This window comes from Cygnus olor, chromosome 4 (assembly GCF_009769625.2).
Source record: "Cygnus olor isolate bCygOlo1 chromosome 4, bCygOlo1.pri.v2, whole genome shotgun sequence".
In the NCBI taxonomy this organism is placed as follows: domain Eukaryota; kingdom Metazoa; phylum Chordata; class Aves; order Anseriformes; family Anatidae; genus Cygnus; species Cygnus olor.
The window spans coordinates 48,121,031-48,134,120 of NC_049172.1; the positions used below are offsets into that span (position 1 = coordinate 48,121,031).

The 13,090-nt window shown below is 40.1% G+C and overlaps 1 long non-coding RNA gene across 3 annotated transcripts; it reads right to left on the minus strand.

Annotated features, from left to right (window-relative positions):
* Positions 1 to 121: 121 nt before the first annotated feature.
* LOC121070034 lies at positions 122 to 8,676 on the minus strand. Of its 3 annotated transcripts, XR_005819847.1 has the most exons (4): positions 8,076 to 8,676; positions 3,985 to 5,542; positions 3,758 to 3,869; positions 3,502 to 3,632 (listed from the first exon to the last, which is right to left on the minus strand). It is a non-coding gene; the product is annotated as an uncharacterized LOC121070034 (long non-coding RNA). The 3 variants fall into 3 exon arrangements; XR_005819846.1 differs by lacking the exons at positions 3,502 to 3,632; positions 8,076 to 8,676 and adding an exon at positions 122 to 2,014 and having other exon boundaries at positions 3,985 to 5,863; XR_005819845.1 differs by lacking the exon at positions 8,076 to 8,676 and having other exon boundaries at positions 3,985 to 5,863.
* Positions 8,677 to 13,090: the final 4,414 nt, after the last annotated feature.

Sequence of the window (13,090 nt, forward strand, 5' to 3'; positions counted from 1 at the left end):
ACAGACTGCATGGTCAAAAGTGTTTCTCTAGCCATAAAAAAAAAAATTTATTCTCTGAAATTGCTGTCTTGAACAAAAACTGAAATGCAGGAAAATTTGGGCAAAACGTTTTTTCTGTGAACTAAATCAAGATTTTAACATGCTCATCATGTATAAGCAGGAAGTTAATGTCTTACATTTACTTACAGTAGTGGATTTTGTGAGTCAATATGAAAAGGAAACATCTCAGGTTAAAAAGCAGAGTCATACTTGGAAAAGTTTCTTTGTCTGCAAGATACTGGCAGATTAATGGGGAAAAATGAAAAAGACCATTTGCTTGTACTGAGATTAATTCTCTACATAAATTCCAACTCCACAGATATATTCTTTGACAGACTCTTTGTTCCTAGAACTGGGCAATTATTTTGCCTAATTCATTATGCATGTTTTGTTAAAATTCAGGTATTTCGTTACAAATTGATGATTTGAATGATGCTCTCTAGGGAAGGACTTGCTGTTTTTCTAAGTGTTTTGCCTGGCTGATTTCTGAGAAGGTAGACCATGTCAATTCCAATACAATTCAAAAGCAGATTACAAAAATTCAGAAGTTGTTACAAAGTGGAAAATATATTCTCAAATCATCTTGGCCCATGGTTGTGCTACTAATCTGCTGATCTTATTAGTATTTGCAAACGACAATCATGTTTTTCCCCATTTTCCCACTTCTCATTCTGCAAAAATTTAAAACATCAGTTAGGAAAAGAAGCCAGCTATTTATACTTTCAAAATAATCCAAACAATCATCAGAAGACTGTGGAAAGACTTGAAGCAAAACTCTGATATTTGGTGATTTATTTGCAAGTCAGAAAACCTCTTTCAGTGAATAAATACTGCTTCATCTAATAATATTTGGCTAGTCATTTTCGTAGCCTATGTGGATATTGCAATACTTAGGTTGCACATGCAGGCTGATCTGTCAACACTATCTTCTCAAAACAGAATTACGGTCTCCTTTTCAAACTGTCTGTGTAATTTGGTTTTCTCAAAGAGAAATTAAGAAATCACTCATAGAAGCTTGGAGATTAAGCTATCATGATTGAAAGTAAAGAATAAATATTCATTTAATAGCCTTTGTGATTTGTTGGACTGAATTTAGAAGTTAAAATTCTGCATTACAAATAGATGAGAATCCCACATAGAAAACAAAGACTGTGAAGTGGTGCATGAAAGCACCAAAGTTTGACTAAGTGATTTTTTTTTTTTGGTGACTATTCATTCAAACTTTTAATCTGACGAGGCTAAATTTTCAACAACGCTCAGTCCTGTCTGGAAAAATAAGAATATTCACACATATGATGCATTTAAAAGTACATTTTCAAACAGTATAGAAGGGATAAATGTAGGCTTGTATTTCAGGCTGTGAATAGCTGCAAGAAGTAAACAACTCCCCAAACGTGAGGTGGCATGGCATTTGCAGTGACAGCAACTCAGTTTGTCTCTGAGTAAGAAAGTATTAAGCAGCGTGAGCAGAGCACACACAGCATTTAAGTTTCCTGAGGTCTTAAATGTCATGCTGTCCCTTATCCTCAAAGAAAAGCATTCCAGGCCAGAAGGGCATAATCAGGGCTTCTTTTGCTACTCTTCAAAATAACCACATCCAGAGTTGTGAACAGAAAATCTCAGCTGAGTAAATGGGTACAGGATGTATCTAATTAAGTTAGACAGATGCACCAATCCTCCTTGTGAAATAATAGGTTATATTCTTCTACAATGTTTTGTAAGCAGAGTGGTAGACAGGACCCTGACCATAAAGGAGAGCATGGTGTAAAACTGTAGCACGATCAGCTTCATTTTAGTAAAAAATCAGCTTCATCTTTAGCAATGAGAAAGTAATTTAGGCATAATACACAGTATGGCCTTCACTTTTTAAATCTATGCATGAGCAATGAGCTAAGTGACTGTGTACACAGTATACTCACTCAGTCCATTGGATTTGAATTTGATAAATAACCAGGCGACTTCTTAAACTCAGACTCTGAAAGAGGGAAAAGGGAATATTTCTACCACCTTGATTAACGTCATCAGAGGGTGAAAAGCAGCTCTGGAAATAGTCTGGATATTTCAGATTCACAAGGCAGAGAAAAACAAAGCATGGAATATGTTCTTACTCAAGAAGTGTTAAGATAGTATCTCTGATTAAACAGGCTCCCCACGTCTCCTAAAGCAGACTTTGAAGTGTTGACTTTCTTTACAGGATAGTAAAGTTTCATCAGTTACTTGCACTTTTAAAGGCTAGACTAGTCAGACTTCATGGTGTCATTAAGGGTAACAGACACAGCGTACTAAGATGCTCAAAGACGTTACGGGAATACTGCTGTCCTCTTTCCTGCAATTACAAAAGTTTGTATGTGGATTATGTATTTTCTGCTGGTAAAAGCACCAGGGAAGGAACGCAGAACACTGGACTCGTGACTGAGTAAGTATTATGTGCCACTGGCTTGTAAACTACATCACAATTCCTTCCATCAAAATTGTATGCATACGATATTTCTGCCTATATTGCACTGTGCTGTTGACATCCATAGAAACAGAGATAGGATGAAATAAAGTGGAAAAGACAGAAGCATTTTTCAGAGAAGGAAAATTAAAGCACTGGAGCTATATATACATATTAATGTGCTTTATCACAATGCCTAATGTATCTTCAGTCTGATGCCCTCCTATCTGCTTTAAAATGCTTGGAGGCCAACTAATGCCTGCCTTAAATCTACATGAATCAGTGAAGTCATGCCAGATATGAATTAGATTCCACACAGGCTTCTGAATAGCAGAATACCTTGTGGCTAAGATCAACCTGAAGCCTTAAAATTGAGTCCATCTCATTCCTGACGCAGCAGCTATCTGGAAAAATATAATAATTGCAGAGCAGGATGCAGTAAGCTTTCCATTCGTAAACTGCTTAGAAATACACAGTTAAAATCAATTGTGTATTTGACTGTCCCTATAGTCACGGAAGTAGGCATATCAATATGGCCCATTCCATTTTATTCTTTGTCCCAAAAGCACAAAAAAACTGAGCTAGCAAAAGGAGTTTTGCCTTGTAGTAGACTTTTGGAAGCCTCACATGATCTGTGAAGACTGGTTTAAAAAAAAAAATCTTTTAGCTCCAAGTCAAAAATCACAAAATACAATACATTTTGCTGCTCTACTTAACAGACTTAACAGTAGATGTTAAGGTTCTAAGAAGCAGTTAAGCCTTCCCATTGCCTACCTTGGACACCAGAACAGGCTTTTAATTATCTGCCTCACAGATCTATCTTTCTTTAACAGATCAGGAGAGGTTTCTCTGACAAGAGCTGCAGCACTTATTTCCTATGCATTTACAGTTGCTACTGTTATGAGGCAAAGTTCTTGGCAGACAGGATTATGTGACACAGCACATGAGAAATCTTCACTTTTTTTTTTTTAAAGTGAGCAACACAGGAAAAAAAAGATACTGCTCTTTCAGGGTTAAGACTCGGAGAAAACCATGCTGTCTTCCCTTTCCCACTCTCACACACTGGTATATTTACACATGGGTAAGCTGGATATCATTTCCAATGGATCTTCAAAATGCTTTGGAGTTTGGCCAGCAGATGCATCACTCAGGGGTGCTAAACAAACAATGTGGAAAAAAGGAAAACAACAGGGACAGAGAGAGACACAAATGGACCAAGCATGAGGTTCTTCTCAGGTAAGAGGAGATGTCACCCAACTCTAAAACTACTTCTCAAGTCACCTTGCACCGGGGCGCTCTTCAGCAAGCTGAGCCTTAGGAAATCAGCTGTGCAGGCAGGAACTGGTGCTGTGCCCATTGCAGTGCTGGGAAGCATCACAGCATTAGCAACACGCTGCCAGGAAAGCAGAGAGGTGGTTAATTTCTGGAGATGCTGCGACTGCCCTGTGAAATGTGGTACCAGGCTCAGCAGGAGCACTGAGGGACTGCAGGAAGGCTGCATCTCTCACCAGAAAAAGGAAGCACGACATGAGCACGTCCTTCCACTAGGCTCTTTACAGTTGATACACACTTCATTCACTGCACGAACTTCACTGCACGAACTCCTGCAAGGAACAAGGTCTGTATTGTCTCAGATGAGAGTTGTTATTTTGTCTCTGCCAGAGCTGCTTTGCTGACCCCCATGCAGACACAACCCCGAGGCTCACTCTTCACATCCTGGCATTGCTGGCGCTATAAAACATCATGGGAAGTTCAACGCCCCTCTTCCTGCCGCCATCAATTTTCCCTCAGTGATTTTTTCCATTGTTCAGAACTCCTTGCAGCAGTCAGGCTAGAAACTATGGACCTGTGGCATATTTTCCTCTCTATGATAATTTTATCAGCTGACACAGCTCACCTGTATGTGGCAAAAGTTACCAAAGACAATTTCCTCACAAAGGTAAAAACACATTACCTAACAAGGCCCAAAAGCTCACAAAAAGCCCTACGAAGAGAGAGGAAAAAAATGAGTCAATTCCTTCACCACCCTGTGGGTGGTTTATAAACTTGTCATGCATGGTGGGCAAATAAGAATGTAAGTACAGCTAGAAAAAGAAAACAAAAACCATTAATGAGAAACATGCTGAGCATGTTAGCAGTGCAAAGTAGAAAATCAAACAGATGCTGTTACTCGGAACTCTGTACTACAACACTAATGTGAATTCAACAACTCCTCAACAGTTAATAGTCCTTCTAAAGTACTGAATAAACGGTACATAATTTTTCACAAAGATTGTTTTGTAGCTAACAGTCACATTCTTCATCCCGAGAGAGCTACACTATTTGTGATGAGAGCTGATGAGAATTGGTCCTGAACACTGAAACTGTGAGCCCTTCTGGGTTCTCCATTTCCAAAAGACATACGGAAAACATTATGAAACTCTTCAGTGCTTTTACTCACTGCTTACTCTCAGCCAGCCACCTTCAGTGGAACTCTTGGTACCCAATAGTCAACCTACTGTAATACTGACAGCACTGAGCAATACTGTCACACAGAAACTTTTCTTAAACAAGCAGTCAAACCCCCATCACAACAGTTACATCAGCAAAGGTGAAAAGCCAGCTCTAATTGTATTATCTCACAAGTCACTGACTTTCTGTGGTTAGCCTTCCCTGGGTTCTGGGTGGGAGGAAGATCATGCCATTGTGAGAAAGGTGGCCTGTGATTCTCTACAGTTGAGTTCACAGCTTTTCCTCTCCTGCAAGTGGAACTAGCCACTGCCAGGCACAGAGTAGGGGCCTGAAAGGGTCATTATGCACTCAGGCATGGGACTGTCTGTAGACAGCTGCTTTGTTGTCTTCCCAAAGGCAAACACACATGCACATACACATTTGCAAAGCACTTGTGGCCTATGTAAATAATGGGCAGCCCAAAGACCCTGTCCCATGTGCACAAACCTTGAGGGTTCAGAACCCCTCTTATTCCATCCATTCCTGCCTTTGTACATACCTCCCATCCTCCCCAGCGTACCTTTTATTCTTCCATTGTCCGTAAAAGCCTAGGCTTCTCATTGGCCAAAATTTCCACTATAACATGTACATAATCACATTAGCCTTATTAACATGAAAATTATTCTGCACCAAGTATTACTACAAGAAAGAGAGTAATTCTCATGCATGAAAGTGCACACAAGATACATAATCAAATGCAAAGGTGTATCCATCATATGCATCCATGACTAAGTCCAAACATGTTGAACCGTGTAGGTGCCTTGCTCCTGATGTCAAATTAACCCTACTGACAAGACACTGCCTTTCCTTAGCTACCTTTCATGAAGCAGGCACAAAGATCTCAAAAACCTCTGGGTATCCAGAAACCACAGGCTTCTTCAGTCACCACTCTACAATTAAAAAGCTTGTGTTTTTTTTTCTTTTTTTTTTTTCAGCAAGGTGCATTCAAATTCTTAAAGTTCTTTAGAATGGTACTTGGGAAAAGTAGAAATAACCATCTCAGTTTTACTGTTGGAGAACTCAAGTGCTAGATACTAATGTATACACACTGATATCCATGCCAGAACATCAACAAAATGTACAGGGCATTCAACTCCAATGATAAACCCTACTCAAAAGGGCAGGAAAAAAAGAAGGAACACAAGAGCGGAAAGAATATTTCAGTGGAAAATAACCCCAGTATTATTCATCACCTCTGCGGTCCCTGCCACATTCTGTAGCTGCTTTTTGAAAAGTGTCTTCTCATGATCTTGGCCGTTCAGCACCAGCCCAACAGTATCACAGAGAACCCTTGTACCACACATGCACACAGGAAAGGAGATGGGACTCCATACATTGCACTTCTGCACACAAAGTCAGCTCAGTCTGCTGATTTCACATCCAAAACCTGGAACCTTCTTCCAACATGAGAGAGCAGTTTAACCAGAGCTGTCATACCTTGAACATTGAAGTGATTTTGTGCTTGGGGCCTTCCTCATCTATGCAAAATGTTGCAAACCCACGTGGTCTGAAGAAGGCTGAAAACTTGTCCCCGCTGTGAAAAGCATGACTTGCCTGAGCCCTGTTTACAGCAACAGTCATGGCATGCAGGATGCATTCATAGGTGACAATCCCCTGGTCACTGGAATATGGAGTATGATGGGCAGGCAAGCTACAACGGCTCGCATCAACTCCCTACCCTTCATGTTGCCTGCATCAGCCTTGGCCAGTGATTCACGCACCAACCTATTTTGTTTCCTTTAGCTGCCAGCTCCTTGGAGCAGGGGCTCTTTTCAAGCCTGTGGACATGCAGTGCCAATGCAACGTCTCTCATATCTAAGACTATGCAGAAGGTGCACTGATCTCGGCTGGAGTTTTTGCCTCAGCTGGAAACATAATTACCCTCCCACTGCCTGGGAAGTGGTTTCTGCAACTCAGCCTGGGCACTGCTGAGTAGCTCATCTGCAGGTGTTCCTGTAATGACAGCCAGGGTTGAGCTGCAAGACTGATACCCTCTGTAGTGTCTTCCCAGGCAGTTCAGACCAACTCATTTGCAAAAAATAAGCAAGCACATAAATCAGCACAGTTTTAACAAGCCTACTTCCTTACCCTGCAATCAAATATATGTTCTGTACTCTTTTTTTTGCTACTTTCCTCACAAATGATGTAAATATTTATCTCCTCAGTAAGAGGCCCCACAGAAAGCCTATGCTTCGAATAATGAAATTTTCATTTGCTCCAAATGTGTGCTAATGCTTTTGTGCTCCTTTGCGCACAATAGCCCAAAGGTTCAGATCTTTGAGAGATGGTATTTATTTTCTATTTCAACATCAAGCAATTAAAAGAAAGAAAATTTCTACACAATATATTTTTCAAACTGATGAACATGATACTGTAATTCTCCTAATGACATTCTACATTAGACCTTAAGGTAACTGCTTAATAAAAAAAACACATTAACGGGCTTGATTTTCAGAGAAGTTAATGAGAGCTAGCTTTACTCAAAAGAATCTATGATGACACTCTCAACAGCAAATTACTGAGTATATAAATCTCACTCTGGGCAGCATTGGCTGGTGAGTATTTAAGTCTGAGAAAACACTATGAAGGAAGGCAGTACAAGGAGTTTCCCATGTACCGTAGCAGTGTAGTTCCCTGCACTGTAGCAATGACCTCCAAAATAGGGATTACTGCAGCATCTGTTCAACTTCTGACAAGGTTTCTAGGCCAAGTTTACCTTGAACTCATCCAACCACCACTTTCAAGATTTCAAGGCTCAAGTCATAAACTTTCCTTCAAAGGAAAACTGAAATATTTCCCTACCCTCCAAACAGCTCATGGGTTGCAGTCCTCAGTGTATGGAATACTTGTGCCTTAGGAGTGCTGCCCTGCACTCAAGCCTGCTATTCTATCCCATTTGTGGTGTTTGAAATCAGGCTCTCATCTCCCCAGGATTAATGGTCGGTAGGTTTTCTGGTTAAATGGTTTCTGGCTTATTTAGACATCAGGGATGGGCTTTGGCTTATTTTGTCAATGAAGAGAAGGAGTAGTTGTCCAAGAGTGATCCTCCCACAGCGAGAGGAACGCTTCCTGGATGTGCTCAGAAAGTAGGGAAAATAAGTTCACATACCTGGCTATGGCAAAGCCTTCTCCTTCCTGACACATGGACTCATGCATATGAAGTCTCCACAGATCATCAGTCAAAAATAAGATGATAAAGAGCACATGAAAAGGAAATACACCTGTAATTTATAAGCAGATCTGGGAATAGAAAGAACAACATCCCTATTTGTAGCAAAATCTGTTACAGGGTGCATCTAACCACATTTATTAACCCGCAATTCAGGGGAAAGGTTTCATCTGCAAATGGTGGTTTGCTCATATCTAACTGGCACTCAGTGTACAAAATACTCTTTCCTGATTTTGTTGGAATCACACAAAGTCAGAAAAATCAGGGAAGGTTACGAGTGGACCACCCCTAATACTTCAGTATGGTCTCTCTTTATATGTACCATAATCCTACTTACTGCCACAAATCTGGGTTATTTTCTTGCCATGTTCAGTGCACAGAATATTTCTCCTTAATATCCTTTTTTTTTTTCCTGATAGTAATTTTTGCAGTACATGGCATCAGGTCTGCTTTTCTGCCCACCATTACAAAATCTGCTTTGAATATTGAGGCGTCCATTTTCTTGCCATCTTTCTGATAGTATGAGCACCACACCATCCAACTGGTCCATAATCATTAATCATTTCATGTTCATAAAAATATTTTATAGTTCAGGAGCCAAAGCACAGTGGTAACTTTGAGATATTATATATATATATATATATATATATATATATTAGGTATTTGATAAACACACTTGTTTCAGCATCCAGAGTGAAGTGTCTGTGCTCTTTTTCTTTGGAGAACTTGTTACTGTTCTTTTAGCAGTTTAGACAGAGCATATCCACTAGCTTTCAGCTGACTGTCCTCCACAGCTGTCAATCAGACCACAGAATATTTGCTCAGGCATCTAGCAAATGCAAAGTGGGTCATCACTGAACACCTGCAACATTAGCACAACTCGTCCAACATCAGATAAAGACTGCAACAAGAACACAGTCTATTTTTTCATCCCAATCATTTTCTGCCTTCTGTAAGAACAAGGCAGAACAAGGTACACCATACGCATCTCTTGCTGTTTTGGGGACAGCACCAGAATGCTCCTTTACCCGAAGGAAGAAAAAGCCAAATTCTGCACAGCTACTTTCAAATCATTTGGGCTTTTTCTCTCCACTATTTTGCTTTGTCACTTGGATTCCTAGCATCTTTTTTCTATTACAACATTCTCTGCCAGTTTTTATTTTAAATATAGGAAGCATTAGGTTCTTGTGCTTACAGGCATCAACACACACATTAAGAAACAGATAAATGGTTTGATAACAGTAATTGCACAATGTCTTCAAAGTGACATCTTGAAAGATGCCCTGAGAAAAAGCGTTAATTCTGGAAAAGCAGATCATCAGCTGTTTTCTAGTACCTCAGCTGACACAGTAATTGCCACACCATCTACTATGCCCATTCCTGTAGAGCAGACATTTGACTTCTAACACAATAGTCAAGAGGAACCTGACAGCTACTTGAGTATAAATATTTTCCTTTTCTGTACTTGTACAACTAAAATTGAAAAGTTGTAAGGGAAAAATATAGTGCTGCAACACATCTTTACTGATAATTACTAGGAGCATGAATTGCAAGAAGTATTTTATCACTGAGATATAAATGCATGTTTCAGCCTAGCTCTGACCAAAACTATCTGATATGTACCTTTATCAGATACTTACCAATACTAGCTTGCACCTTTTGCCCTGCCACAGCAGCAGCTATCTTTCTTTCAACATTTGCCACTTCCTTACTAGTCTCATCTACAGAAATTTCTTTAATGGCTCACAAAGAGAAGTCAGTATCTGCATTTTTCAGCGTGTTTCACTTCATTTTACTGTGTCAGCTGATGCACCGAAGAACATCCCTTAAATATGTGCCCACGATATCTGGCCCTTTGGATGCAGACAAAGAGAAGCCACAGCTGCGTCAATGCTTACTGGCTCAGGTGGCAGACAGAGGTACGGTCAAATAGTTCTGCCCTGACCCCTTCACATTGACCAAAGGTCACGAGAAATGAGAAGCATAAAGGGCAAGTCCAGGACTACTCAGATCAACAGGATCTCAGCTCATTTGTCAGTCTGAGGTGGGGATGAGAAGCGCATCCGCGGCAGGAGTTGAGCACATCTTGCCAGACTGCGCAGGTTACAACCAAGACTGACCCAATGCCTAATGTAACCTGTAACAGGGGGAAGAACAGGGCTGGCTGCAGGCCAGTGCAGTTAATATATCACCCAGTCAATTCACATTAAAGCATTCAATTGATGCCTTTTCTGGGACAGTGAAAATAAACATTCTATGAGTGAGAGGACATATATTTCCCTTTCCTTGTATACCAAGCATAAAACAACCGGGGTTTGCTTTCTTCAAATACGTAACTGAACTTAACAAGATCTCCCCTGCAATTTTTCCCCAGTGTTGTTTAAGCTGGTGAACTTTAAAAGTAAATCTAATGATAATCAGGGAATATGCTAACTTCCACTTTTGGACATAATCAAGCATTGCTATTTCCACCTCATTTTTAGGGTTTCCAGGGCTTGTTAAAGCAAACTGCCTGAGGTGGATGCTAATCGTGATAATAGGAAATCCTGAAGTATCCAATTTAATGGCAGAGGAAGCCTTACAATTCATCCTCTTTTCCAGACAGGAAAATTTAAAGATTTGTTGTCTTCATTCCCTGCAGAATTTTACTAGGAGCTTTCCCTGTGGAGGAATTGCAGATAGGAAAAAAATGCAGACTCATTCTGGGGCGTTTAATTACATTTAGGAGCCCATCAGTAACCCCGGCTCACAATTAATAAGCACACAATTAAGAAGAAGTGCTGTGTGATGGAAGTTACAGCTCAAATGCTTTGCCTGACTTTTGCAAGTCTTCCACGGAAGACAAAAAAAACCTTGTGGGTTTCGGTGCTAGTGCTGAAAAGTATAATTTGGAACCACATTTGGAAGAGGACTTGGATGTTGAGAATATTGCCCAAATCCACCGTTCAGCAGCAGAGAATTTTTTTACTTTGCAGCCAACCCTTCTTCCCAATTCTCTTTAACACGAACAGATCTGGAATTTGCCTCTCAAAAAAATACATCATAGCGAAGAATTCTGTATAGAGGACAGAATTGCTTTGTTTCAGACAGGTTTGATTTTCCTCTGAGAATGCTTGATGCTTTTTTTTTCTGATAGCTGTTTTTAACTTTTTTATTTTTCAGCAGTACCTTTTGACATTTTTTTTTCCAGAGCAAATTGCCCACAGACGACAAAACAGCAGAGAAAAATGCCAGCAACACCCACGCAATGTCCAGGTTTACGTCCTGTTTGCTCAGATGCAAACATCCTCCTCCACAACAGCTACACGTCAGGAGGAAATCTCAGGGTGAGGGAGAAAATCTCAGGATGTAACAAAATGCAGCTGTCCATCCTTGACTCAGCTTCTCCATTAAAAAGCAATCTCTGACTGAATCCAGCAGACAAGAAACAAATTCTCATCCTTATCCTTCACAGAATAAGGAGGGAAAAAAATAAATAAAAAGGAGGAAGCACATCTGTACAAATCCTACAGTTTGTACAGTTTGGGAAGAGTGTAAACATCAACCTGGCAGCTAAGGTATACCATACATAGTCCATGCAGCACAACAATCCAAAGGAAGAAGGGAACTGATCCCTCTGTGCCAGGGTGTTATCATACATTAGCTGGAGTCTAGTCTATGACAGACACGTTTGTCATGTGTTATGTCAAATGAGAAGCAATGTCTCTCTTTGGTCTCAAATGTTGAAAGGCTCTATTATTTCCTAATTTTGTTGTCCCTGATTTTCTGATTTACAAAGCAACGATGTGGTTAATGCCACTCATCCTAATTCTGGTCCAAATCAGCATGTGGACCCAAACCTTAAATTTCAAGTTAAACACTAACCCTTACCTAATTCAGTTTTAATTACAGCACAGTCAATTCTATCAACACAAACCTTTCACTACTCATATATAAACACAGAGCCCACAAGATCTACATATTTTTTCTAGTGGAAGCCTTTCTGTGCCTAAGCAAGGTTCCTCAGTTCCTGCTGAAATAAAACATAACCCTATCCTTTAAACTGATCCTAGGCTTACAACCTGGCCAGTCTGCACACAGCCCACCTGAAACATTCAGCTCCATCTCGATCCAGAAAGAGGAAAAACCTAACACCAATCTCTATGCATACCTGCAGCCCTGCGACCTTAAAGATGGTCCAAGAGATTGCACCAAATTAATTATAATAAAGACCACTTTGTTAAGTGTTATCCTTTGGCTTTACAGGCTGCAGCAACCAAGACACTTCAGCCTGTATAGCCTGAAACCAGAAGAAATCTCTAAACTGAAATTCTGCACTAACAACATCCCAGCGACAACCGAGAAAAGAAAATACCAGAAACCATCTGCCTCTGCAGCTACTACTTCAGCTTAATGGCATAGATTCTGCAACATTTAGCAACAAAGTTCTTCAGCTCCGCTTACCATGAAACCTATTTCTGATTCCAAGTGTGACCCAAGTATTTAATAAAAAAGAGAAAAGTGCTGAAATACCCCCAGAAAAACAGAAAACAGGGAGCCCTGTGTTTAGCACTGTAGCTTTGAAAGCTCTACTAGAGCAAATGCTATCTTTTAGTAACAGCAAACCCCACCAGCAAGCTTGCTGCACTTTCATCAAGATGTCTAACATGTACCCAGCAAAAAGCAATAACAATTTTGTGTTACTTTTACAAGCCCTCATCTCAGCCTTTTAAAAAGCAAGAACTTCGTGGTTCCTGCTCTTCAGAACGTGCTAACCAGAAAGCTGACCAGAAGGCATTAAGCTTTACAGATAAAAAAACCTCAACTGATTGCTGCAATTTGAGCAAGATCCAGCTAGAAATGGTGCTCTTGAAATATCCTTGAAAATTTTCTATCATTATACCTTTAAAATAACAAGATAGCTCCAAACTGCAACAACTCTCGTTACAGCTCAGTAACTGGAAGAGTCTTTTTCC